The sequence below is a fragment of the Erythrolamprus reginae genome, chromosome 2 (genome assembly GCF_031021105.1).
Source record: "Erythrolamprus reginae isolate rEryReg1 chromosome 2, rEryReg1.hap1, whole genome shotgun sequence".
In the NCBI taxonomy this organism is placed as follows: domain Eukaryota; kingdom Metazoa; phylum Chordata; class Lepidosauria; order Squamata; family Dipsadidae; genus Erythrolamprus; species Erythrolamprus reginae.
In genome coordinates, this window is record NC_091951.1 from 69,399,721 (window position 1) to 69,426,243 (window position 26,523).

Here is a 26,523-nt window from a genome sequence, read left to right on the forward strand (position 1 = left end):
TTTTGTGCAAATCTCAGTCTTGCCGCTGTAAGTACACGGATTATTAGATACAGATTTGCCTTTTTATGTTGCCCTCTAATAATTCCTTCTAAGTATATTTTCAGTTTTAGAATTTCTTTCAACCAATTTCTAATCATAGCCCAGAATTTTTCTGCTTCTATTTATACATTTGTATTCAACCAATCACAAATCAATATCCTGTTTTGCACCTATTTTTTATCTTGTTCAGTTTGTTTTCCTTCATTCCTTTACATCCCCCTCCTTCTATCTTCATCTCCTCCTTCTATCTTCTTACTCCTTCTGTCACCTTCCTACTTCCCTCCATTCCTTCTTCCCTCTCTCACTTTCCTATTTCCTCTTTTCCCCTCTTTACCTCTCCCTGAGTGATTCTTATTCTAGTTCATCTTATATTTAACAGACTGATGACATATGACATATGCCTCTCCTATATTCATTATGTTTACATCTCTTCTGTATATATAATTCTTTACTCTAGGTATATGTACTCATCTGATGCTGCCTCTTCCAAACCTCCTTTTGTCTCCTGGGTCTATTATTCCCAAATTAACCGCTATAGCTTAACTTCCAGAATATTTATTGTCTCTTGTGCCTCTTAATGCTAAGCCATATTGCTCCCTTCAGCCATATTACTGAAACTTTATTTTGCAGAAGAGACGGAGTAATGACACGGACACAAGAGCTGGATTTAAAACTGGGTCATTTTATTAAAATAAATTAGCATAATTTATTCGACTAAATTAGCATAAATTAACATATTTAACTATGACCCAAACAATGGACCTGCAGGGTCAAACAATTGCTTCCGGGGCGGAAATGACGTAGCAATCAACATTCCTGGGCAACTATGGGCGTAGCTCGATGCTAGTCCAGGTGAGGGACCACTCCCTCACCTGAGACCCTGCCATGCACTTGCATGAGGGGGGTCCCGCCGGCTAACCCCTACCCGGGGGCTTCAAGGTGCGGGACCCAAAGACAGGTTTCCCACAACTGCTCAGGTAGCACCCCACCATGAGCTTGGAGAGAACCTGTCAATCATCCCCAAAGATGCCCAAGGGAGAACGCGCAGTTGCTAAACCACCACCCAGTTTTCCGCCCCTAACCTGCCTACCCAAATGACCAAAGGTAAGCCAATTAGCTTAAAAAAGGTGCAAGCACCCCCTAACTACTTATCCCTTTCCCCAGTGTGGAATGGGCGAAAAAACGGCCCAGCTAAAAGGTCAAACCGCAAAAAATTCCCATTCGGCCCCCTAGGGCGACCCATAATAGCACACTGCAAAAATAGGGAGGGCGGGCGGGTGTCTGCTCTTCTGACGTGGCCCGGGCAAACAGGCCGAACCTGAGCCTGCACGCCCTTTTATAGGGCTGGCAAGGCCCGCCCGGCCATGTCAGCAATCAGGCCACCCTGGCCTGACTCTCGGCCGAAGTCTCGCAATCTCGCGAGACTTCAGCCGAGATCCAAGATGGCGGCGGCCATGTGTCCGTGTCATCCCGACCCTCCTGCAAAAGGCACCGGTTGGTAAGTCTGCCGGTGCTATTTTAAAAAAGTTTTATTTATTGTTTTCGGATACATTAAAAAGAGAGCAACGTCTCAAAAAAATCTCTTACAGATCATTTCCCGTTTTATATACATTTGTAATTTGTCTTTACTTCATTGGAAAAAGAAAAAGGAAGAAAACTTACTTCAATTTAAACGAGATAGAAGCAATAGGAGAATAGGTAAAATTATAAATATATTCATATATTCGTAATAAACCAATTAGAAAAAAATTGTATAAATATAAGTATTAATATTTTTAATGTTTTCTATCTGCACACTCTTTGTCTTATATTTCAATACTCCTATAATATGGTATTAGATGTCATAATACTGAAATTTTAACAAGCATGTCCCAGGAAGGCACAAGGACAACGATCATTTACAAGTTTATTATCCATTTTTCTACTTTTCCTGTCTTAACAATTGTCAAATTGTAAATATCACATGAATGCAATAACCATACTGTAGAAGTAACCACCAAATAATATCAACAATGATTTAACTTTCCTATTTGAACCAAAAGTATTGCCTCTAGTTTATATTTAACATTACAACATTATACAACAATATACAACATTACAAGCAACTTTTGTGCTTTTCAAACTCAATTATGTTGAGTTTGAAAAGGAGAAAAAGATAAAATTGTCAGACATTGGAATAATCTCTCATTCTGAAATTCAAGCACATTACACCAAATATGGTCACCTCAGTCAAATCTCATTTAGGATGATACTTTAAGATTCTTTCTGTGTCTGACTGGCACAAAATAAGGTACTTTGCATTTATATACCAAAGAATGTCTCATTACTCCCTATCCACTGAGCCCAGAAGAGAGAAATAAAAGCACTTTTCTGTTTTAATTTCTTGCTGGCTCCACAAAAATACAATAGGACAATATGTAATGAAAACTTGGTTTGGTTTTAATTTACTAAATCCCTAGTGAAGATATAAGAAGGCCCTCTTGGGGGAAAGAACTTTTGCAATCAAGGAAGGACCTCTTGCTTGTTAATAAACTTTACAATTCCCTTTTTTTTTTCCTCTCTCTCTTTCTCTCTCTCTCTCTAATCTCCTTTTCCCCTCAAAAATGTTATATTCAAGCTAATAGACAAGAGGAGGTGTTCTTTCATGTAAACCTATCAATTGTAATAAGTCAGTTATGTTTTTTTTATACGTTCTCGCCATTAGTGCAATTATGTGCAGTTTTTCATGAAGTCTGTTTTTCTTTTTGCTTTTAAAGTTCTTTGAGGCTTCTTTTTCTCCATTTTGTCTCTCAAAATTGAATAGTACTAGGTTTTACTATTCTGTTTTCTATATTCACTCCTTTCCGAAAGTAGCTAGACAAATCTTTGTTAGAAATGCTATGAATTTAGTTTCCTAATCATATACACTGTCAAAATGCAAACATTATGTTCCCCAACTCCTACCCTAAAAACTATGCTATAGAGCATTGCACACAGTGATGGCATTTCCCTGAATGCCATCACTCTGCTAAATAAATAATTCCCTCAACACTGTCAAACTATTCATTAAGGCTGCATTACTATTATTTATTTATTTATTTATTTGTTTGTTTGTTTGTTTGTTTAGTCCAATACACAATGAGGGTTTTAGTGGGTATATATCTATATACACATAGTAAAATATATGATGAAGGTTATAGAGGAGATACTCATAGTAAAATATATCTAGGAAATAATAGAAAAGAAGATATAGTAATAGAACATATCAATGAAAGAATAGAAGAAGAGATAAAGGAATAGAAGAAAGGTATAGGAGCTATAGGAGAGCAATAGGACAGGGGACGGAAGGCACTCTAGTGCACTCATTGTTCCTATCTCCTATCTCCTCCCACTTATGACTGTATGACTATAACCTGTTGCTTGTATCCTTATGATTTATATTAATATTGCTTGTTTCCTGATTGCTTATTTGTACCCTATGACAATTAAGTGTTGTATATCATGTTTCTTGACAAATGTATCTGAGAGCACCAGAAACAAAGAAATACATGTTTATTTAAAAGACTTTAAGATGCGGACATTTTCAAAAAAATGCCTCTTTCATATTTCCAAATAAATCAAATTCTATATTTCACTGCAGTTCCAGTCCTTAAAATACACGCAACTTGAGTCATGACTAAATTTCAAATTAATCAAAATTTACCACCCGAGAAGAAGAACATCTTCAGAAACTTACAATATCATATTAAAAGACAATGCATTGAGAATGAGTTAAAAGCGACATGGAAATCCAGTATGGTCTTACCTTTTTTATTCTATACTGTTCACTGTTGGCTAGATGAGGAAGTTGAAAGAGAATCCTGGCAGAGGAGAAACAACAACTAACTCTGTCAATGGCCTTTTGAAAAGCTGCTGGGAAAGAGTTATTCCTCAAGGGCTTAGGGAGTCAATGTTACAACTACACGTTAAGTACCACTGTATGCTAATACTTATTATTCTTTATTTTAAGCTTGTGTTGAATCATTTTTACAGCTTTTCAACTTTGTTTGTAAACCCCCAGGAATACAAACAATATTGGCAGCAGAACAATGTACTGCAGCAAAGAAAAATCCTTGGAAGCAGGCACCAGGAATCAAGGTTCATTCAAGGATGTGAGGAAATGTAATAAGCAAATATGAATGTAAATGAGCAAACTTTGGAACAGAACCGGACTCTGTTCCATTTATGGAGTGACTCCAAAAGCGACTCCAAAAGAATGAAAGTAAAGACCCAATGAACAAAGTAAAGTCCCAGTGAACATAAAAAAAATTAACAGGACAACTGACATCTATAATTAATTCTATGTGTATGCATGTGTATGTATATGTACAGTAGTTGTTCTGGGGTGCAGTGCTCTATAGCGTCATTTTGAGGGTAGGAGTTGAAGCAGTTTGTGTCCAGGATGTGAGAGGTCTGTAAATATTTTCACAGCCATCTTTTTGACTCATGCAATACACAGGGCCTCAATGGAAGAAAGATTGCTTTTCCTGCAGTTCTAATTATTCTCTGAAATCTGTGTCTGTCTTGTTGGGTTGCAGAACCAAACCAGACAGTTATAGAGGTGCAGATGACAGACTCAATAACTCCTCTGTAGAATCTGTAGATCAAGAGGAGAGGGTACTATTGAATAAATTAAATCCTGCTTCTACTTTTTAAGGCTGTATCCAACATTGGTAATATACAGTATTTAAACACTTTTGTTCTACAAATCCTTTGATCATTCAGACTGATCCAATTGGTTCCACTACCCAAAATCTCCGACAGCAGCAGTCAGCATTTGACAAGTAAATACTCAAAATATCACATCTAAATTTATATATGGTAAATTGTATTGGCCTATGCATGTATGTGTATGCGCGCCCACAGACACACACACACACACACACCGCCAACAACAAAATGAGCTCATTCTAATCTGAACTATACAAAAGAAAACCATTGGTGCTTACAGTATAATTTTCCATTAGGCATAATGTTCAAATCTGCTTTTTGTGCATTAAAACAAAATGCTTCAATATTCAGAAGAGATTGAAACATAGAAGCTAATAATATGCAGATTGCGAATAATTTTAAAAGATGAAAGACAAGAGAAGTGTCAGTTTTTACTTAGACAATTTTCCCTTCCCTTCATTATTCTTAACCCTCACAAAGAGATCCATCGGATTTTAGATGTTCTGGTCTATGCAGCAGTTTTTAAATGTAATGCTGACTTTCTGTCTTTTTATTTAGCTTTTATGAAGTCATCTACTTAATTGCCATTGGATTCACTTGCATTTTATTTGTCAGATGTACTCTCAGAAACAATAATAGAACCACCAAACAGCAATACAGACTCATATACCATTATATTTATATAATCTATTTGTGGTTTTTTTACAAATAACTCAAGTAGCAGACCATACCTAATATTCTTTCTTTTCCTATTTTCTCACCAACAAACCTGGAGGTGGGATGGGCTGAGGGAGAGTGGCTAGCTCAATGCTCCACCCAGCCAGTTTTCATGCTTGGTGGGACTAAAAATCAGTTTCCTGGTTTATAGCTTGGTGTTTTAATCATAATTAGGAAACATCCTGAATCACATTTACCATCATCAGGCTGAAGTTTCAAGCTTTGTGCTGTTGTAAAATGGAATGTTTGCAACTGTCATTTCTTCTTAGTATATAGTGTGGGGGTGGAGATTTGGTTTGAATGTAGCAAATAGATTGGGTGATTATGTTTTAGTGATCTGATTGGTTGATGGAATCATAATTATTAGAAGGATTGACATGGTGATTTTTATGAAGTGTTTTTTTGTTTAAGGCTGGTTTCCAAATCTCTGGTAGGCGGGACGTGTCATCTCTTTTATTTATGCAAAGGGGGCTCCTCTCAATCTCTATGGCTTCCAAAGCAATTCTTCTATATAAATTCTCTGTTTTGTGAAGTAATTTAGTTTTTTTCAAAGTCAATTTCGTGCCCTGTTTTTTTAATGTGCTGGACAAGGGAGGAAGTTTTTTCTTCTTTTTTAATTGCATTTTTATGTTCTGCAATGCGTGCACTTACTCTTCGATTGGTTTGTCCAATGTATGTGGCAGCACATGTTTTGCAAGGAATTTCATAGATTCCTTGGTATTCCAATTGGATTTTATCTTTTGGGCTCCTTAGGATATTAGATATTTTTGCACTCGTCATCTTCAGGCTGGTGTTTCTGTCCCTATTCTAAGGCGAACACTGCGAGACCTGAGCTGCCTTCCTTCTATAAATACTGGTGGCTGGGTGTGGTTTGATGGCTCAGCAATTGCCTGCTGTGTAGAAATTTCCTGGTGAGTCAGTGGGGTAACAATTGGGGTCGTTGATGTAGCTGAGGTATGCTGATTAGTTAATGGTTGTAGATTAGGCATGATATCCTGAGTAGTTGGAACTTGCAGGCTACTTGATTGTTTTACAATGTGTGTTCTGAGTCTGGTTTCTATGGCTGGGATACGTTTGAGGGCTGGTCTCCAGATGTCTGGTAAGCGAGTTTATCAAATACCGTGTAAAATCTGCCCAGCCACATATATTGGACAAACGAACAGGAGAGTAAATGCACGTGTTGCAGAACATAAGAATGCATTAAAGAAAAAAGAAAAAACCTCCTCCCTTTTCCAACACTTCAAAACTACAGGACATGAAATTGATTTTGACAGTACCAAATTAATTTCCAAAACAGAACACTACAGCAAAAGAATAATCATGGAAGCCATCGAGATAGAAAAACATCCCCAAAATATGAACAAGCGGGATGATACCTCTCGCTTACCAGACATCTGGAAACTAGCCCTCAGATGTATCCCAGCCATAGAAACCAGACTCAGAACACACATTGTAAAACAATCAAGTAGCCTGCAAGTTCCAACTACTATATATATACATACACACAATTCTCTACACAGCAGGCAATTGCTGAGCCATCAAACCACACCCAGCCACCAGTATTTATAGAAGGATGACAGCTCAAGTCTCGCTGTGTTTGCCCTAGAACAAGGACAGAAACACCAGCCTGAAGATGACGAGTGGGACCTCGTTGAAACGTCGCCAGAAATTTCAAAATCCTACACGGGAAGAAACCTGAATATACCAAGACTGTCTTATTTGTTTTCGTAGATTTTCACAGGTATATGTATGTAGATTGTTCTGAGTTCGGGTTTTGCCCCGTGTAATATTTTGAGTGTCTATGCGACGTTTCGGTGAAATCACATTCACCATCATCAGGCTGAAGTTTCAATCTTCGTGCTGTTGTAAATATGGATATCCATATTTACAACAGCACGAAGCTTGAAACTTCAGCCTGATGATGGTGAATGTGATTTCACCGAAACGTCGCATAGACACTCAAAATATTACACGGGGCAAAACCCGAACTCAGAACAATCTACACACACACACACACACACACACACACACACATTATATATGTATTAGGCATATTTGCCTCTTCTGAGGAGATAAGTCCTGCCAAGTTTCAGATGATTAGATTCAAGGGTTTGTAAGCTGTTATTTGATTACAACAATATTGATGCTCTGATTAATGGAAAACGCTGCCAAATAAGTGTCAAAATGAAAAGGTTAAAAAACAGCTCTGTTTCATGGTAACCTTTTTTAATGTAATCAATAGTCTAGTTTGATACTTTTCATTATCTTCCTTTTTTACTATGTTTATCAACTAATGAAAAGACTTTATTGTTGTGGTTCTTGTGCTAATTAACTCATCCTCATAATAATTTGAAATTGAGAGCTTTATTCTTAGATACCTTGCAAGAGGTTTGATTGATTATGTGCCATCAGATCATTTTTGACTCCTGACAAATCTCAGATGAGAACTTGCTGACCTCTTCACACACAAAAAAATGAAACGTGTTCTTTCAATTGGGCTCAGTGCCAGCATTCTTCATATAATGCACCATTAGAACAGAGAAATAATTACTACAAGGTGTTATAATGGCTTCTGATTTAGAGGGCTATGAAAGGAGATTTGTTTGCATAGGAAAAGTCTATTAAAAGCTATTGGTCTAATAGATTCCATGGTATCTCTGGATTGGGGACCACATGCTTCAAAAATTCTAGGGAACACTGATGGAAGAGAAATATGTTTCTATTTTTGCTTGCAAATACCCCCAAAATCATTTGGTTGGCTACTGGGAGAAACAAAATGCTAAACAAATAGATCTTGACCTGATCCAGCGGGTTTATTTTTGTTTAATACCTATCTTTGTCTGTCTGTCTGTCTGTTTGTTTAAATTTCTAAGCTGGCCTTCTCTAGTGGACTCAAGGCGATGTACAAGGTAAGACCATACGAGGGTAATACCGCACATGGTATTACATGTTTATGGAGTGGTGCAGTGGCCTAGAAGTGGAGCTCTTGCCTCACAAGGGCCAGTTATTTCAATCACAGAGGCAGATATTTCTCTCTCTGGGCACAAATGTAATATATCTACCAAACAAAACTCCGCATTGGGAATAGGAGGGGCATCCTAGCTCCATTCAGTTGCCCAGACTACCCCACAAGGGATTATAGGGTTGTTAAAATGATAATGATTAATTATTACATCTTTATCAAATGGATAATTCAAAGTGTGAGTAGGAACCATCTTGCTACTGTGGTCTTTCAAATAATTGTGGTATTATTTTTTAAACCTACAGTGATTTCCATTTTCACTTGGATTATACTTGCTTAATTTTTAAAAGAAGAATGTTAGATCCCAAGGATTTTCAATATATATTTTTGTCTAATCTTTGAATTCCAATCTTCATGTGTATACATGGAAATAAAAAAAGCTCAAATCTCATTGCCTCTGGTTACCCAACAATAGGTCAGGAGGACTTGTGATCCTTCAGACACCAGTGAACTGCACTTTCAGCAGGAAAAGTCTTCAGTGATTATTCTCCAAATAATAGAGGGAAAATTATACGCATTGCCATTTAAACCATTGAAGTCCAGGGGTGTTATGCTTGCTGTGGATTAACTAAAAATATATTAAGATCCCCCCCCCAAACAACTGGAATCGTTAGGGAGCTATTTCAAGATCCAGAAAATGACCTTGGTTTTTTTCCCCTGATCTCCAGAAACATTCTGCCCAAAGCTCTGCAAACAGCTTAACTCTTCATGCAATTTCCACTGTGTTGAGAACTCAAAGGGAGTGGAGATAGGAACTAGTCTTTTCTTCTCTTCACACAATACATAGAAGTGTTTCTTTATGTTGGCATTTAAAAAGGTTGGATTTCAGGGGCCAGAATTCCTCAGCCAGCCATTCTGGGAATTGAAGTCCAGCCTTCTTAAACTTGCCAACATTGAGAAACACTAAACTGTAGTCCTGTGATGGTGAACCTATGGCACGTGTGCCACAAGTGGCATACGGAGCCATATCGGTGGGCATGCAAGCTCAGGTCCAGCATGCATGCACCTGCTGGTCAGCTTATTTGCAAGCCTTATGGGACCACTGGGAGACAGGAAATAGCCTGTTTTCAGTCTCCAGAGGTGTTGGGAAGGAGCCATTTTTTATTTATTTATTAGATTTGTATGCCGCCCCTCTCCGCCCCTCTTTCTAGGAGCCTGGGGAGAGTGAAAACAGCCCACGAAGTCCTCCGGAGGTTGGAAATGTTCTGTTTGCCAAGTTCCAGTTGAACTGGAGGTACCATGGGTTGTTGTTGTTTTTTTGCTCCCCAGGCTTCATAGCCTTTCTAGCAGTCTGGGGTGGGCGAAAATCGCCTCCCCACCCCAGAGGCCCTCCCGAGCCCAGAAATGGCCTGCTTCCCAACTTGAAGAAGTTGACAAACAGGCCATTTCTAGCCTCCAGAGGGTCTCCAGGTAGGTGGGGAAGGCTATTTTCACCCTCCCAGCTCCTAGAAAAGCTCTGAAGCCTGGGGAGAGCAAAAAAACGGCGTGTCATCAGGTGCACGTGCAAAAAACCAGGCGTGCCATCACATCCTGGGGGGAGTTGTCATGCATGCATATTGTGGGGTATGCAAGGAATTATGGGCGTGGGTATGCACACATGCACTACCACCCTTTTTGGCACACAAACCAAAAAAAAAGGTTTGCCTTCACAGCTATAGACATTCTGGTGGAAATTCTGAAGTGGAAATGGAAGGTTTATTGATGTGCTCTCTGCACGGAGGCTAAAGAAGGGTAAAACTATGAATTAGGTTTCTCCCTTTAGTTATGAGGCATTGCAAGATTTTGTCTTCTCCCTCTTTTGAGATGCATGAAAAAGATAGCATGGAACTTTAGGAAGACGACAAAGAGTAGGTCAAGCACACAATGTGTGTGTCCTTAATGACAGTGATAACATTCCAATTTGACACTGGAACACAAATATGAAAGTATTTCTAATCAGTGTGTTTTATCATTCTGAGGAAGGCTATATGAGATACTAAAGTTTTTGGAGGGGAGGAAGAATGGACAACCACCGCTTCTGATTGTGCCAGAGGACCAATGTGTACATAATTATAGCATACAGAGTCCTTTCGAATGAATGTTACATGTTGAACTACTGAATAGACTATCAAGGGTCACAGTATGCTGTATGTTTGGTAAGTAGGAATAGCAATCAAATTATTTCATCACATATTCACAGGGTGAATTTCCGAACAGATCTTAAATATATAACTCTAGATTGGTTCACTGTAATTGAAAATGCCTGGGAACCTGCAATGGCCAGTCTGCTAATGAGAACTCAGCATGTTCTTATTTTCCCAGGGCGATTCTATTTCACGCTGAAAACAAGATATTAAATGTTTATTTCAGATGGTTACATTGTTTTGTCTCTGTAGTCATTCTGGTTTGCTTTATTTGTAATTTACCTTTATATTTCATATGTACATTATTTTGAGATTAGTTGTGAGGTGTTTAGAGTGCACCATGTCTATTATTAAATGATTTAACTAAATAATGCAGGCTCAATGGGATGTAGACAGCAGAAATTATTGGAATGTAAGTTAGTTACGATTTAATGAAATCCTACTGGTTTCACTGGGTTGGTGTGACACTTATTGTTTAAAACTAATTCAAAGTTCTGATTCTATAGTTTGTCCTACAACTTACATTTCTATAGGATAGTTTTATCTACATATATAAAAGTGAAAACCACTCACATATTAATCATAAAATCTCCAGAACCGTAAAGCCTACAAACTTGAAATTTGCCACATATTTATTTATTTATTTATTTATTTACTTACTTACTTACTTACTTACTTACTTACTTACTTACTTACTTACTTACTTACTTACTTACTGTTCTGTCTGGGTTCCCCCAGACGTCAACACCAACTAAAAAGAGTAGCCAGACACGCTGGTAAAAAGCAAAGTCATTTTATATCTTTGAAAACAAACAGATAACAAAAACTGTTCTTACAAACTGGAATGCTATGAAGCTTCACAGAAGAGTCACGACGGCCAGACAATACAACAGGCTTCTTGCTGGCACACACACCACTGTAGATAATAAAACCCATGCCTCCCCCAAGTTTTCAGCCTTCGAGGCCACAAGCCAGAATCAGAGACACCAAGGATCGAAGCAAGGTCACAGGACTCCCAAAAGATAACTCTCCACAATACAGGAAGGGCGGGCCTGCCTTTTCAACCTTTCTGAGGAGAACCACACCCAAACCCAGCTGTTGCCTATTAGGGATGGAAATACCTGGCTAATTGTCCCCTTCTTTGTGCTTCCCTTCTCTGCCTCATATCTATGATGGCTTGTGCGTTCTCATCTAATGACTCCAGGCTACTCGCTGGGGAGAGCTCCCCCCCGGGGGTCTCAGGCTGTTCCCCCTCCTCCTCGTCCTGACATTCCTCTTCCCTGTCTGCCTGGTCCTCCTCCTCCTCCTGTTCCTCATCCTCCCCCTCTGAGCATGGAGCCGGCAGAGTTCCAGCCGTTCCCTGAGGAGCCTCAGACTGAATCACAACACTTACTTACTTACTTACTTACTTACTTACTTACTTACTTACTTACCTACCTACCTACCTACCTACCTACCTATCTATCTATCTATCTATTGGATTTGTATGCCGCCCCTCTCCGTAGACTCGGGGTGGCTAACAACAGTAATAAAAACAGCATGTAACAATCCAGTATGTTCCTTTTGGCTTCTAGGTGCTTACTAAGAAAGGATTTTTCAAAATGACCATTGGAGCATGCGTATTTCTTATATTATTATTAACAAGCTCTGATGCTAAGGAGTCCTATTCCCCCTTCTCCGTCTGAAAAGAACCCTGATCCAAATGCAAAACACAAGCAGAGAAGTTTCAGTTTTGCTTTTGCCTTCACAACAACAAGCAACTTTACTACAGAACAATGGAGCTAAGACATATACAGACTTCTTCCTGTATCTTTCTTGCTCACACAGCAAATACTGTTTGAGTTTTCAAACACCCCTTATCTCTCTCACAGACTAACAGGATGCTAGCCAGATGAATACCAATGGATGCTGGTAGGCAGTACATTTCCCCCATTATTTTCCTCCTCGATTCAGATGAATCTGTTGCTTTTATGTAAAACCAGGGAAAAGGTGTAAAAAATGCAGGAAAAGATTTTCAGATGCGATTAGGAAAACACAAGTAAGGGAAGCTGTCTGTTTCTCCCTGGCCAGTTCTATGAGGCATGCTCCAGAGTCAGTTCACCTGACAGCCTGGTCATTCTCCATCCAGAGAGCAAAACTAGGAATATTGTTTACAAGGAGCTTCTGACAATTCATCTGAATGATGAATTGAAAGTCTATGCTGTGCCAATAATGTCTCCATCTGTAACAGAAACTTTGCTTACTATCTCTAACAAAAATGTTAAACTACTCATTAATTTTCAAGCTTTAAGTGTCAATTTATGAAGCCTCGTCACATAGTTTCATAGCAAAGCATTGTATCAGCTAGTAGTGTAATATATTTAGAAAAAACTCTAGTATTTCTCTTTAATCCACCCTTACTATTTGAGCTGCTGCTAACAGAAAAAAATACTTCCTTTGCGATGATAAATTTCATGCAGCAAAATGGACTGATCAAGAGACAGAAAAGAGACTTAAATATATGTCTCTAGCCTCAAATTTGATAAATTTAGAGAAGCAGGATGAATCAAGGAACTGAAAGGAATAGGGTTGAGCATAGGCTCCCATCTAGACATATATGTATATTGGTATTTAGTGACACAAGCTGCTTCTTGGATCTAGTAGTTCGTTACATGGCCCTCTGGGTAGGAAGTAATAAATGTGCCATTGTTCTGACTCTCCAAAACCAAGAAACAGAAAAAAAAAGGTTTGATTAACTGATTTTAACACTTGCAGGCCTGGAAACATCAGCACATAGCAACCAAAACAAAGGCTGCAATAACCATTGCTGCTTTCCTGCCAATTTAGCCCTGCTGCAGGCTCGCTGTTTTGAGGGTTGACAAAAGGAGGCATCACAATATAGCAACAGAAAGTCTACCCAAGATAGACCAACAAACATATAAAAGATTAAACTGAGATGCATTAAAGAAAGTCTTATGGAATTTCCTTTATGAGGAGGTCTACTGTCCCATTTATTTTTTTTAGCAAGCTTTTAATTGTTAGTCGAGCTGAGTTTTTATTTTAATAATACTGCTTTTAAATTTGCTTTGCTTTAATTGTTTTTACCCTTGTGTATTATTATTTTCATTTTTAATTGCTCTCAGACGGCTTGAGTGTCAAAACAAAACAAAAAAACATCCAATATTTAATAAATGGATAGATTCCATAAAGCATTTATATAGGTTTAGCATTTTTTTATTAGTTTGAGTGTTGAAAATGGATCATTTGAGATGTAGTCATTGATATATAGAGAGAAGAGAAATTGTGAGAATATACAACCTTGGTGGACCCCTGTGCTAACTGTACAGGTATCTGATGTGATTTTGCCTACCTTCACCTGCTGATTCTAGTCTGCTATGATCCACTTACAAATATGTTCAGGTACCACTATCTGATTTAGTTTAATTACAAAATGTCAGGTATGATGGTGTTGAATTTTGAACTAAAGTCTACAAAGTGGATCCTTGTGGAGGTCTTTGGAGATCCAAGATGTTGTAGATTGTAGTGCAGAACCATATTAACAACGTCTATCAATCCAATTGCTCCGTATGCAAACTCCACAGAGTTTAACAGTGGATTCATGATGGTTTTCAAGTGGGATATCACTAGCCTTTCAAAGGTTTTCATAACTACAGATGTTAGAGAAACTGGTCTGTAGTTGTTCAGTTCCTTGATGGACCATTGATGCTTTCTCAAATGCAGTGTCATCCTCCAAACACTGGTCAGTGCTGTCCATAGATTTTTTTTTTAAGTGGGTGGAACAATAAACTATGGACCTTTTGTTTAATTTATTAATCCAACCACTTCCTTGGAATCTAGGGTAGGATGCTTCAGAATGGGGTTGCGGCCCTATTTGGACCGGGAGTCATTGCTCACAGTCACTCATGCCCTCATCACCTTGAGGCTCGACTACTGTAACACTCTCTACATGGGGCTACCTTTGAAAAGTGTTCGGAAACTTCAGATCATGCAGAATGCAGCTGCGAGAGCAATTATGGGCTTCTCCAAGTATGCCCATATCACTCCAATACTCCGCAGTCTGCATTGGTTGCCGATCAGTTTCCAGTCACAATTCAAAGTGTTGGTTATGACCTATAAAGCCCTTCATGGCACCGGACCAGAATATCTTTGGGACCGCCTCCTGCCGCACGAATCCCAGCGACCGGTTAGGTCCCACAGAGTCGGCCTTCTCCGGGTCCCGTCGAATAAACAATGTCATCTGACGGGACCCAGGGGAAGAGCCTTCTCTGTGGGGGGGGCCGACCCTCTGGAACCAGCTCCCCCCTGAGATTAGGATTGCCCCCACCCGCCCTGCCTTTCGAAAACTCCTTAAGACCCACCTCTGCCGTCAGGCATGGGGGAACTAAAATACCTCCCCCTTGCCCATGTTGTTTTGTTGATTGATTGACTGTGTGCCTGTTTTTATATATACTGTTTTTATGAGATTACTAATTTTAAATTGTAATTAGATTGGTGGGCATTGGATTTGGTATTATGTACTGTGCTGTTTTTTATTATTGTTGTGAGCCGTCCCGAGTTTGCGGAGAGGGGCGGCATATAAATCCAATAAATCTAATCTAATCTAATCTAATTAGAATTTCAATAAAAATTTGAGAACCAATGGGAGTGGAGCTATTCTTGCACTGCTTTCTAATTGCATGAAAGAAACGGATCTTTCTTATCTCTAGAACTCTGCATCTAACAGTTACCTTATCAATGTCTTTTCTTGGCCCACGACATATTCACAGTCACGATCTATATAAATAAAATGAACCTGTGTCAAGTAATTGTAAAAGAATGAATGCTAGCTGCAATTTAATCATATTAGCCTCTTGTCCCAAAGCACCTTTATTCAATGATAGAAACAAGAATGATGGACTGCATTTGCACCATTTTCGCGATAGATATTCACCATAGTCAGCTAGGGGCATAACCATTCAATTTCTGCTTCTCTTTCTTTCATTGTTTGATTAATGAAGAATAGGGTGATAACAATCACCACTAAATATTCAATATTATTCTATGCATTGCACGTCTTTAATAATTCAGCTGGTGCTGCAATATGATAAATAGAGAACACTTAATGCTAAACTAATGTTAGATCCATTCCTTTCAAATCTTCCATCGCCTGGATAATTAATGCTATTCTAAATAGAAGTAAATGTACTTGACTTGTGTAAACATATAATATAGCCTATGCAGATAGACCATCATTTATTCTAATTTAGAAGAAGCAGAAAAAGCAAAGATTACAAAACAGTTTTAGAAAGTGTCACATATATTTAGTCTTAGATGCATATATTAAGTAGTATCCAGTAGCAAAATTGTAGTTCCTTATTTTTAATCAGAATGATTAGATACTACTTGAATTATTATTCTGGACAAGGTTGAATTCCAGCTTTGTGAAATTTTAAACTTCAGCCTAGAAGTTTGCTTTATATAGCAGTAGCTTTGGTTGTTGTTGTTTTTTTACATATTTGTAAAAAAAACATATAAAGTTTGCTTTATATAATACCTTTTGTTGTTTTGGGATTATTTTTTTTTACATATTTTGGGCACGAGGTTGTAGCAGGAGTGGGTTCCTCCTGGTTTGGACCAGATCATTCAAACAGGGACCCACTGGTGACATCATGGTTGATGCCAGTCCGTGGCCACTGCCATCTTTTTTTTGTGTCTCTGTGTGGATTTTTCTCTGTCTCCTGAGATATTCCTGTTCATCTAGTTTAATTTAACGAGGAAATATGGTGGATTTTGAGTTTGAATGATATGCTTGATGCTAAACTAAAGATTATGCCATGGCCAGACTGCTTATCATTACAAGCAGCCTCCTTGGTAGACGTACTAGCCGGATGCCACACTGTATCCTGGAACCGAAACTGGAGCTGTGCATGCAGCTCCAGTTGACCTACCAGCAGCCGCCCATGTCTGAGTGAGATTTGGCTTCTCTTCATTTCTACTAATTGCTGTATATGTCCTGCTCCAAGCCTGTTTAAACAAGGCATTAAAACTCTACCTGACCAAATTATGGAGACTGAAGCCAAATACCCAGATTCACCGGCCATTATTTTGTGAGATTTAAACAAGGCAAACTTCAGGAAAGCGCTACCAAAATACTTTCAGCATGTCAATTGTCCCACTAGAGGAAAACATACTTTAGACAATTGCTACACAACACTAAAAGATGCTTATCAATCTTTACCATGAGCAGCTGTGGGACACTCTTTTCATTACATGATTCATCTTCTACCTGCTTACAGACAAAGACTTAAAACCATAAAACCAACAATTAAATCAGTGAAGACTTGGGCCGAGGAGGCAAAGTTAAAGCCATAGGCTTGCTTTGACTGTACTGATTGTAATATTTTCGAAGATACCTCTGGTTCATCGTGGCCTTCTCTACATGTCTTCTGATTACTTCTCCAGTTTCCTGACTGACCTGCCACTAAGTAAAACTCTCAACATTCTGCTGTGTCCTCCAAAACTGGCTGGTTAATGCTGCTCTCTTCCCATCAATGAATGTTTTTAATAAATAAATAAATAAAATTAAATTTGCATTTTTTGCAACTCTAGGACACTGTTTTTATTCATTTTTCAGTCTGTAATTAGTACATATCCCAATCTTTTTCACAAGTACTGTTATCTCACCATTCTATTTCTCAGTCTGTACTTGAGCATTTCATTTCCAATGTCTAAGTAAAGAATGCTGCATGTCTTAAGTAAAGAATGCTGAATGTCTTAAATCCCATTCTATTATTGTCAGATAATTTTAGCATGCAAAAATTGCTTTTTTCTGTTCAGCTTTTCAAATATTACCTACTCACCCAGTTTTGATTCTTTTTTATCCAAGTGATTTATACCAATGTTGAGAAATACATGGACAGTATTTTTCAACATTTATATCAGTATCTTATTTTGATAAGGAACTATTCATAACCCTTCTCTCTGGCCACATGAACCCACCTATTTACCACACTTTAAAAATTCACACTTAATTACTGTAACTTGCTAATCAGAACATCAGGTGAAAATTTGTTAGATACCATGTTTATATGCATCGACAACATTCCCACAATCTACAAAGTTGCTCAATAGCCAGTTAAGATTTGTTGCTGACAAGTACATGCTGACTCTGATCATTTTCTCAACAAAATGCTTACAGGACAGCCTTGACTGAACCATTTTGAAGTCATCAATACATAAACAACTTCATTAATTAATTAGTATTTGCTATAGAATCCACCTAAGTATTGATGTCAGATTGACAGATCTATACTTCCTTAAATCCTCCTTTTCTTTCTGTTCTGTGTAGAATTGCTTTTCTCAGAAAGATAAACTCCACATAAATGGGGAAATCATGCAGACTACGTTTATTGTTGGGTATCTAGCGAAGGACTGCCATCTTCAACACTCCCGTTGCGCCCTCCGAGGCCATCGTGCGTACGTGTGTGTCCAGCGGGCGTATGCATTCCCATCAGTGTGAGATTTGGCTTCTGTGCATGCCCAGGAGAAAATATTGTGTGAGGACATGCGCACGAGTGAGATTTTGGAGATTATCGCCAATATTGTGTTGTTTTCATTATATAGTCAATATAGTAAGTATTGTTTATCTTTCATCAACCTCACTTCCTTCCAAGTGTTAACTGCCCTGGTACTATCTCTACAGTTCTGATCTACCTTTTCTATATATTTTGGGGAAATCCGTTCCCATTTCCCTTGAGTTCTTTCTTTTTCTCTTAGTGCTGTCTTTATCTCTTGCTCTCTAAGATTCCCACTGAGCTCTGTTGTTTGTTTGATCTTGCTTTGCAGTGCATGTTTAATTCTCCTGTAATCCCCCAAAGAGCTTTTGTGCCAATTTTCTGGTTTCTCACCCAAGCTTCTATGCTCAGCTGGTAAATTGTCTGTAGTATTAATGATAACAATCTTGACAAAATACCGCCGGTGGTCTTCATCCCCCGGTGCATTTTGCAGGAGGCCCGGGGGACACGGAGACCGGCGCAGCCGCCATTTTAGGTGTTCGGCTGAGATCTCGCGAGGTTTCGTGAGATCTCAGCCAAAGATCAGACCAGAGTGGTCTGATCGGTCTTTTCGCCCGGGCCTTTTCGCCCGGACTCCATCACAGCAGACACCCACCCGCCCTCCCTATCTTGCAGTGTGCCACTGGGGGTCGTCCTATGGGGCCGAATAGGAATTTTTGGCAGTCCTGGAGTTTTAGCCGGGACCGTTTTTTCACCTATTCCACACTGTGGAGACAGATAAGCAGTTAGGGGGTGCTTGCACCTGTTTTAGGTTAATTGGCTTACCTTTGGTCATTTGGGTAGGCAGGTTAGGGGCGGAAAACTGGGTGGTGGTTTAGCAACTGCGTGTTCTCCGTTGGGCATCTTTGGGGATGATTGACAGGTTCTCTCCAAAGGCTTGTGGTTTTGGCGACCTGAGCAGTTGGGGGGAATCTGTCTTTGGGTCCCCCCATGTAATTCCCCTTGTAGGGGTTAGCTGGCAGGACCTCCCACATGCAAGTGCATGGCAAGGTCTCAGGTGAGGGAGTGGTCCCTCACCTGGATTAGCATGGAGCTACGCCCATAAGTTGCCCCGGAAGTTTATTCTACGTCATTTTTCGCCCCAGAAGCAATTGTTTGACCCTGCGGGTCCTTGTTAGGGTTATAGTTAATTATGCTAATTATGCTAATTTATTTAAAATAAATTACGCAAATTTATTTCAATAAAAATGACCCAGCTTTAAATCCAGCTCTTGTGTCCGTGTCGTTACTCTGCCTCTCCTGCAATACAGAAATCTCACTGAGCACCTTGGACCTGAGAGGAGATCTTGCATAAGAATAGGCTGGGCTGGGCTGGGCTGGGCTGGGCTGGGCTGGGCTGGGCTGGGCTGGGCTGGGCTGGGCTGGGCTGGGATAAGATGGAATGGAATTCTTTATTGCGTAATGGACATACAAGGAATTTGCTTCTGGTGCATTTGCTCTCAGTGCACGTAAAGAAAAAATGAAATACATCCATCAAGAATCATAAGATACAACATCTAGTGATAGTGTTATTAATAAGCAATCAAGTCATACTAGGAAACAAATAAAACAATATAAATTGTAAATATACAAGTAGCAAGCTATAGTCATAAGTAGGAAGAGATGGGTAGTAGGAAGGATGAGAAGAGTAATAGTAATACAGTCTTAGTAAATAGTCTGACAGTGTTGTGGGAATTAGTTGTTTAGCAGAGTATTGGCATTGGGGAAAAAACTGTCATTGTGTCTAGTTGTTCTGGTGTGCAGAGCCCTATAGCATTGTTCTGAGGGTAGGAGTTGAAACAATTTATGATTAGGATGTGAGGGGTCTGTAGATATTTTCACAGCACTCTTTTTGACTCGTGCAGAATACAGGTCCTCAGTGGAAGGCAGGCTGGTAGCAATTGGTTTTTCTGCAGTTCTAATCATCCTCTGGAATTGGCACAGAAAGAACATTACCCCCGGAAGCCGAATAACGACGCTGAGACATGTTGTGGATTAAAAATGGGTCATTTGTTGAATTAACATAAATTTAAATAAATTTGCATAAATTTGCATACGCCAATTTCAATATTTAAATTCAGAACGAACTAAGGACGTGCAGAGGCCAAAACTAACGGGGCGGAAATTCCTACCATAACATTCCTTGGCAACATTGGGCAAAAACTCCTTGCTGACCCAGGTGAAGGTACCACCTTCACCTGGGTCCAGGCCACGCCCCTTCGTTGTGTGGGAGGAGTCCACCCTCCAATCCCCGTGGGAATTGGATCCGGTGATTCCCATGGACATCCTCTCTCCAATCCCCGACGTTGTTTCAACCTCTAGTTCCTGGAGAGAGGCGGTCCATCACCCTTTAAGGATGCCCGAAAGGAGCATGCGCAGTTGCTTCTAATTGCCCATTTCCACCCCTAACCTGCCACGGAGGGGGGTCAGATCTCAATCTTGGCCCCCCGACCCCCACCCAGCCTCCTAAAGTAATTCCTGGAGGCACCTCTGCAGGTCCGACAGGAAAATGGCGTTCCCCCCATCTGAGAGGTGAACGCCGTCGGCCCAGTAGAGCCGTGGCTTCCAAAATTTAGTAAGGGATGTTTAACTACACCCCTCCCAACTCCCTAACAACCTTCCAAACGGCCTAGGTCGACCCTTAACCTAGCCCTGTTCCCAGCTGTAGGGAATACAGCGTCCCACCAGCCAATCTGGGGGAAATCCAGACCACACACACATGTGTCTGGATACGCCGCAGCGATGGCCCACAAGTCATCGCGGGCTTGGATACTCGCGCCAAGCCACCAGAAAACCAAGGTCATTGCCCCTGAGATGGATACCAACAACTCGGGGGCTCTCTCGGCCGACACCGGCCAAAACACGGGGGAGGAGCCCACCCAGCGCAGGCCCCTGTGACCCCTCCAGGCGACATCCATCTTCCAGCCCAGGGACAGTTGCGATCCGATAGTCGCGTCGCAGCAAAACATTCGGCCCAAAAAATAAACTGTGGCCACGGAGCCACGCCATGGGCCGGGAACCAGATACGGCTGAAAGACAAAACAGACAATTAAAACAGCCAATAACGGGGACCCAGAGGGGGGGCCTCAAATAAGCAGAAGGCCGCAGCCCCAGCGGCCGATGGTCATGATGTGGTGATCCGCCAAACTAGCTGTTGCAGCCGCAGCCGCGGTACCTATACAAAAAGAGCGTGCGCCAAACCTGGAAGGATCCGCACCGATTTGTTCTGGGGCACATGACGTGAAAGCCTAGAACTGATGGCTAGTAAACGGGGGCCCAATATCATGACAAAGAAATATCCAGAGCCTTCACCGCAGTGAGCGTGGAAGGCGGCCAAAGCAGCTACTGGGCATACCACCCGGTCGACCGTTGGGGCTAACCTGATACTATGCCACAACTGTGCGAGTCCATTTTGGACTGGCTCCGGCAGATGGATACCCCTATGTCCTGCGGAAGCACATCGCTCCCCTGGAGCATGCGCAAGCTGGCGTCCCTAATCGAGGTGGCCAACCTCACTTATTCTGACTGCCCCAAAGAAAAGCATTATAGCTGTCGCGTGAAAAAGGCTGGCTTTGCATTGCGAAGTACACAGCCTGACCCACGGTTAGCTAATGCCGACAGCTGCGCTATGGACAAAGGTTGTTGGGCGTCGGCCGCCCAAAGCAGCCGTTCCCGGGCCCATCCCTCCATCCTCCGTCTGACTCGGAAATCACTACAGGTGTTAGAAAACCCCTGAGCCTTGGTAGCCCTCACTAGCCCAAAGTCCCAAAACTCCTTACCCGCAGTTGGCTGGCCATGATGACTAGCACCACCTGTCTCCTGGCATCACCCCGAAGCCAAGGGGTCCGAGGCGCCGGGGTGCAATTGCAAGTCTGCTTGGAAAAGCAAATCTTGCCGCCAGAAGGAAGCCACGTTAAAAAACGGGCCATGAATGTCTGCCCACTTGCAAGTCTTCCATAGCCCCAGTGTTGAACCGCACATGACGATGGGGCGAGCTCAGTCCCTGCATTAATGAATACAGTCTGCATAAAAACGCCCTACCGGGAGCCATTACCCGGCATGTGAAATTAAGCAGCCCTGTAAGCTCCTGGAGTTGTTTTAAGGTTACCTTCTTAAGGCCCGACACCTCCTCAAATCTGAGCCGTATCTTCCCAACTTCTCCTCCGGCAGTCTGCAAGACTGCGTGGAAGAACCTAGTTCTACACCCAAAAAGAACCTGGATGATGGCCCTTCTGCATTCCCTGGCGTTTTGGATCCTAACCTTGGCTAGGTCCTCATTTCTCCCTACGGAGCGAAGGTTTTCAGAAAGAAAAGCCTTCCCGGACCCTGCTAAGGAATCTGAAAACCATCCTAAAACCCTGAGGGCTAGCGTCCACCCGCTCGGGCGGGCGATCTCCCTGCAGGCGCCCGTTCAAATGGCCAAGTTTGACCGGGCTGGGACCTGTTGGCTGCGGGAACGGCCTGTTTAGTCCTATCCCTGGTGTTCCTATCCAATTGGGGGGTATACACATGTGTGTGGCGTGGGAGCCCCCACACACCGAACAGGCGAGCCGAAATTTACAGGAGGAGCGTCCACAAGAGCCCTTGGCACTGAACTCAAAACAAATTTGGGTGGCTCGAACACCCTGCCCCGCCGCAGTGCGGGGTGCGGCGGCTCCTCCTCTTCCATCAGATGACCGCTATCGGTCCGTTGTCCAGTCCCACTCTGCCGGGTCGCCTGGAAACATAGGTCAGGCGCCTCCCGTCCCATGCAGGGCAGGATCATAGGCCACCCTCAATCAGAATGCCTCACGCAATGTTGCTAGGCATGCCGACTAGTATGGTGGCATAGGTCAGGAAGGCGTAAAGCCAGGACCTGAAACCTCAGACCTTAACCTTTGTGGCCCACTCAGTTCGGGCCTCGTCGTCCCCCTCCTTCTTGGGCACTTCCCTATTCAACGGGCATGGTCCATATATTCACCTCGCCATATCTTATCCCTGATCGAGGGGTGGAGATGATGCCCTAGGGGAGTGGATGGAAGGCCAAAAGGGGGCCGCCCCCATGGGGTCAGAAGCAGTGGCCACGCTGTTACTGGCTATCCCCACTGCAGAAAAAGCGGCCGTAAGGGGGGGGCAACACTCGGTACAGCCACCGACCCCCCCACTACTGCAGGAGCCGACTGGGTTCCCACTGTGTAAGAGAACCCTGCCCTGGCTCCCCCCTGCCGATGCAACTGTGCTCACCAATGGCGCCCCGGTCGGTGTCAAGCCGGTTGAACAGTAGTGCCCCAAACCTGGGAGCACCCTGTTGGGGTGCTGGGCCCCAAAGGGGGGCCCAGACCGGCTGGCCCTGCTGGGGGGTTAAGGTGGGTAACCCCTGTAAAACTGGTGTGAGTGCATAAGCAACTGACTCACCCCTGCCATCCAATGGGGCCCCAGGGCCCCCGGCCGTCGCACTGAGATCCCTGGACACAAGGCCGCTCTGGTCCGGAGCTGGATCCTGGCTTCTTCGTTGCCTGGAGGGGCTCCAAATGCTGCTGAGGGCCTGTATCTGCCGCGAGCCCCTAAGGCGGCTTCCCAGCGGGCATTCATGCAGTCCAGGCAATCTAAAAGGGGCAAAAAAGGATTAAGCAGATAAAATTGGCTCGGGCCCAAAGGCGGCCTGGTTATCTGGAGGGAGCGGCCCGGAAGGAGGGGAGGGAGTACCTCCCCCACCTCCCTGGCCCTCCTCGTGGGGGCCCTGGCCCTCTGAGGGTGAGGACCCAGGGGACCCTGTGAAGAGGCTCGCCTCTTGGGGGCCATGCATATGGGAGCCTTGAAAAAACGAAAATCAAGATATACAAAATTGTAGGCCCAGATGGGGGAGGCGTGGAGGCCCCTGAAGGGGGAAAAAACCCAAGTAATCCTGTCGAGAAAGCCAATTTAGCAAACCCCAAACCTGAAAATCCTTGTAAAAACACTGGGGCCCTGCCCTGACGACCATAGCCGAAACCCTTAAGGGGTTGGCTTTACCAAGCCCCCAAGGGCCCGTAACCCCACCCACCCAATGGGGGGCAAGGGGTGAGGTCACTAGCCCCTCAACAAAATAGGTGAGCAGTGTGGTCGGGCGGTAGAAAAAGAAGTAGGATGCTTGGCTGCATAGCTAGAGGTATAACAAGCAGGAAGAGGGAGAATGTGATCCCCTTATATAAAGCACTGGTAAGACCACCTTTGGAGAACTGAGTTCAGTTCAGGAGACCTCACCACAAAATATATGACAAAATGGAAAGGTTCCAAAGATGGGCTACCAGAATGGTGGAAGGTCCTAAATATAAAATGTATCAGGAAAGACTTAATGAACCCAATCTCAGAAAAAACCCCCTCCCCTTGGACAATGAAAAAAGCAGAGGCCTAGACCTCCGCTCCCAGAAGGCCTACCGACCCGGGCGAGGCCTAATTAGTCCCCACCACGTGGCAAAATTCCCACCCCTTATAATGGAGGGTAAGCAACCCTACTCTCCCCCAATTAAAAAGGGGTGTGTGGGCGTGTGTGAAAATGGGGGGGTACGCAAGGGGGGTCACACGAGGGGGGGTCTCATGGGGGGGTCAAATCCCACCCCTCCTGATGGCTGGCAAGCCAAACCCTTAACAACCCCTGCCTGGCTAAAACCAGCAGAGACCCTAAGCCTCTGCCACCCAAATGCAAAATTGAAATAAAATCTTGAATCCGAGGCCGTTGCCTCGAATTCGCCAAACCTGGGCGAGGCCCTGTAACAGACCCCGTCACGTGCGCAGTGCAATAAGCGAACAACCAGCGACAGGTTGTTCGCATGAAGAGCCCAGGCAAGGGGGAGGTCTTGTCCAGATCGCCCTTAAATAGGGCGATCCAAGACCTCCCACAAATCCCAAAAGACAGCGCGCCGCCCTGGCGCGCTGCCAAAAGCCAAATTTCCGGGTTCCAGAGGAACCCGGAAGTCCAGACTTAGAAGAGCTGCCGGCAGCGTCTCCCGGCCCCGCAGGTAATTTCGGCTGGCGCTAAAACCGTCAGCCATGCATTTCTTTGTTGTGCTTTTTGGATGGCTTTTTGATTTGGAAATGGGTTTACCTCCAAGATTTTGCCTTGCACAAAATAAATGGATTTTGTTCTTCTGAATAGAGGATTAAGGATTACTTGTATAGTTCCAGTTTTGTCAAGGGAGAGATTTGCTGTGTAGTTAATCAAATGAACCTGGCAAAGTCTTTCATGCTTTGCATTTTGATCAGTAGATGCAATGTAGCTCATGATGTTCACTTGTCATTTTGGAGGCTGGATCAGATTCATCAAGAGAATAACTTGTTGAAGTGTGTTGTTGTTCTCTTTCCCAGCTGTACGTTTCTTTTCTGTGGGCCTTCTCATTGAAAAATGCCCCTTAAACTGCAGCACAATATTAGTGGTGCTTGTGTGTTGTTTGCTTTGGAAAATGATTAAAAGGATTATTACATGTATGAATCAAAGTTCTATTGTTTTTTTCCCATTATGTTTGGCTTTTAAACTCCAAGTCTTCATAAAAGCACACCTTAAGGAATAGTAGATATGCCAACCTTCAGGTTTTCTGCTGTAAAATTTTATTAATTTTACTTGTATGGTTTTCGGAATATATTATTATAAAAATATACTAGTGGAAAAGTTCCTGTTCAGGGAGAAAAAGATGCAATTATCACAGGCTATGTTACATAATTGGTATAATTATGTTATATAATTGGCGTAATAATTACAGTGGCAATCTCATGGGTGTTCTTCTAATTTGTTGGTATATTTGTCCATCAAATTGAAAATAGACAGTAAGGCAGAGGTTGAGAAGGTCCACGATTCTGAGTATTTAGATTTTAATGTGTTTTGTTAAATATGGTTTGTTGTGTAGAGCTGCTGTCATGGATTCTTGTTGCTAGTTCTCGGTCAATGGGTTATAAAGAATGCTGTGACACGGAATGAAACCATAATGTCATCTTTCTCTGTTATTAGGTCTTCAGTTTTCTGGAGTCACTGTAGAATTAGAATATTTGCATCCTTCTGTGAGATGTCCGAACTTTTTTTACAAGTTCTTTAACTATTTGTATATTGGGATCCCTGGTAACAATACAGTTAGATGAAGAGATACTGTATGTCAGACCTGTGTATTTTGGGGTATACATTGAAGCAAAAAAATAGTTAGAAAAAATATTCATGGAATCACTATTCCCATGATTAATAGCAGGGACTGTAATGAAGCATCTCAAAACTATACTACCTGCATGCATACAAACGAAAGTATGGTTCTGTACACCAGTGGTCCCCAACCTTTTTTCCACCAGGGACCAGTTTCAGCAAGACAATTTTTCTATGGCCCGGTGGGGGCGGAAAGGGGTGTGGTTTTGGGCGGGATTAAGCATGAGGGTATAGCTTATCATTCCATTGTCTCTCTTC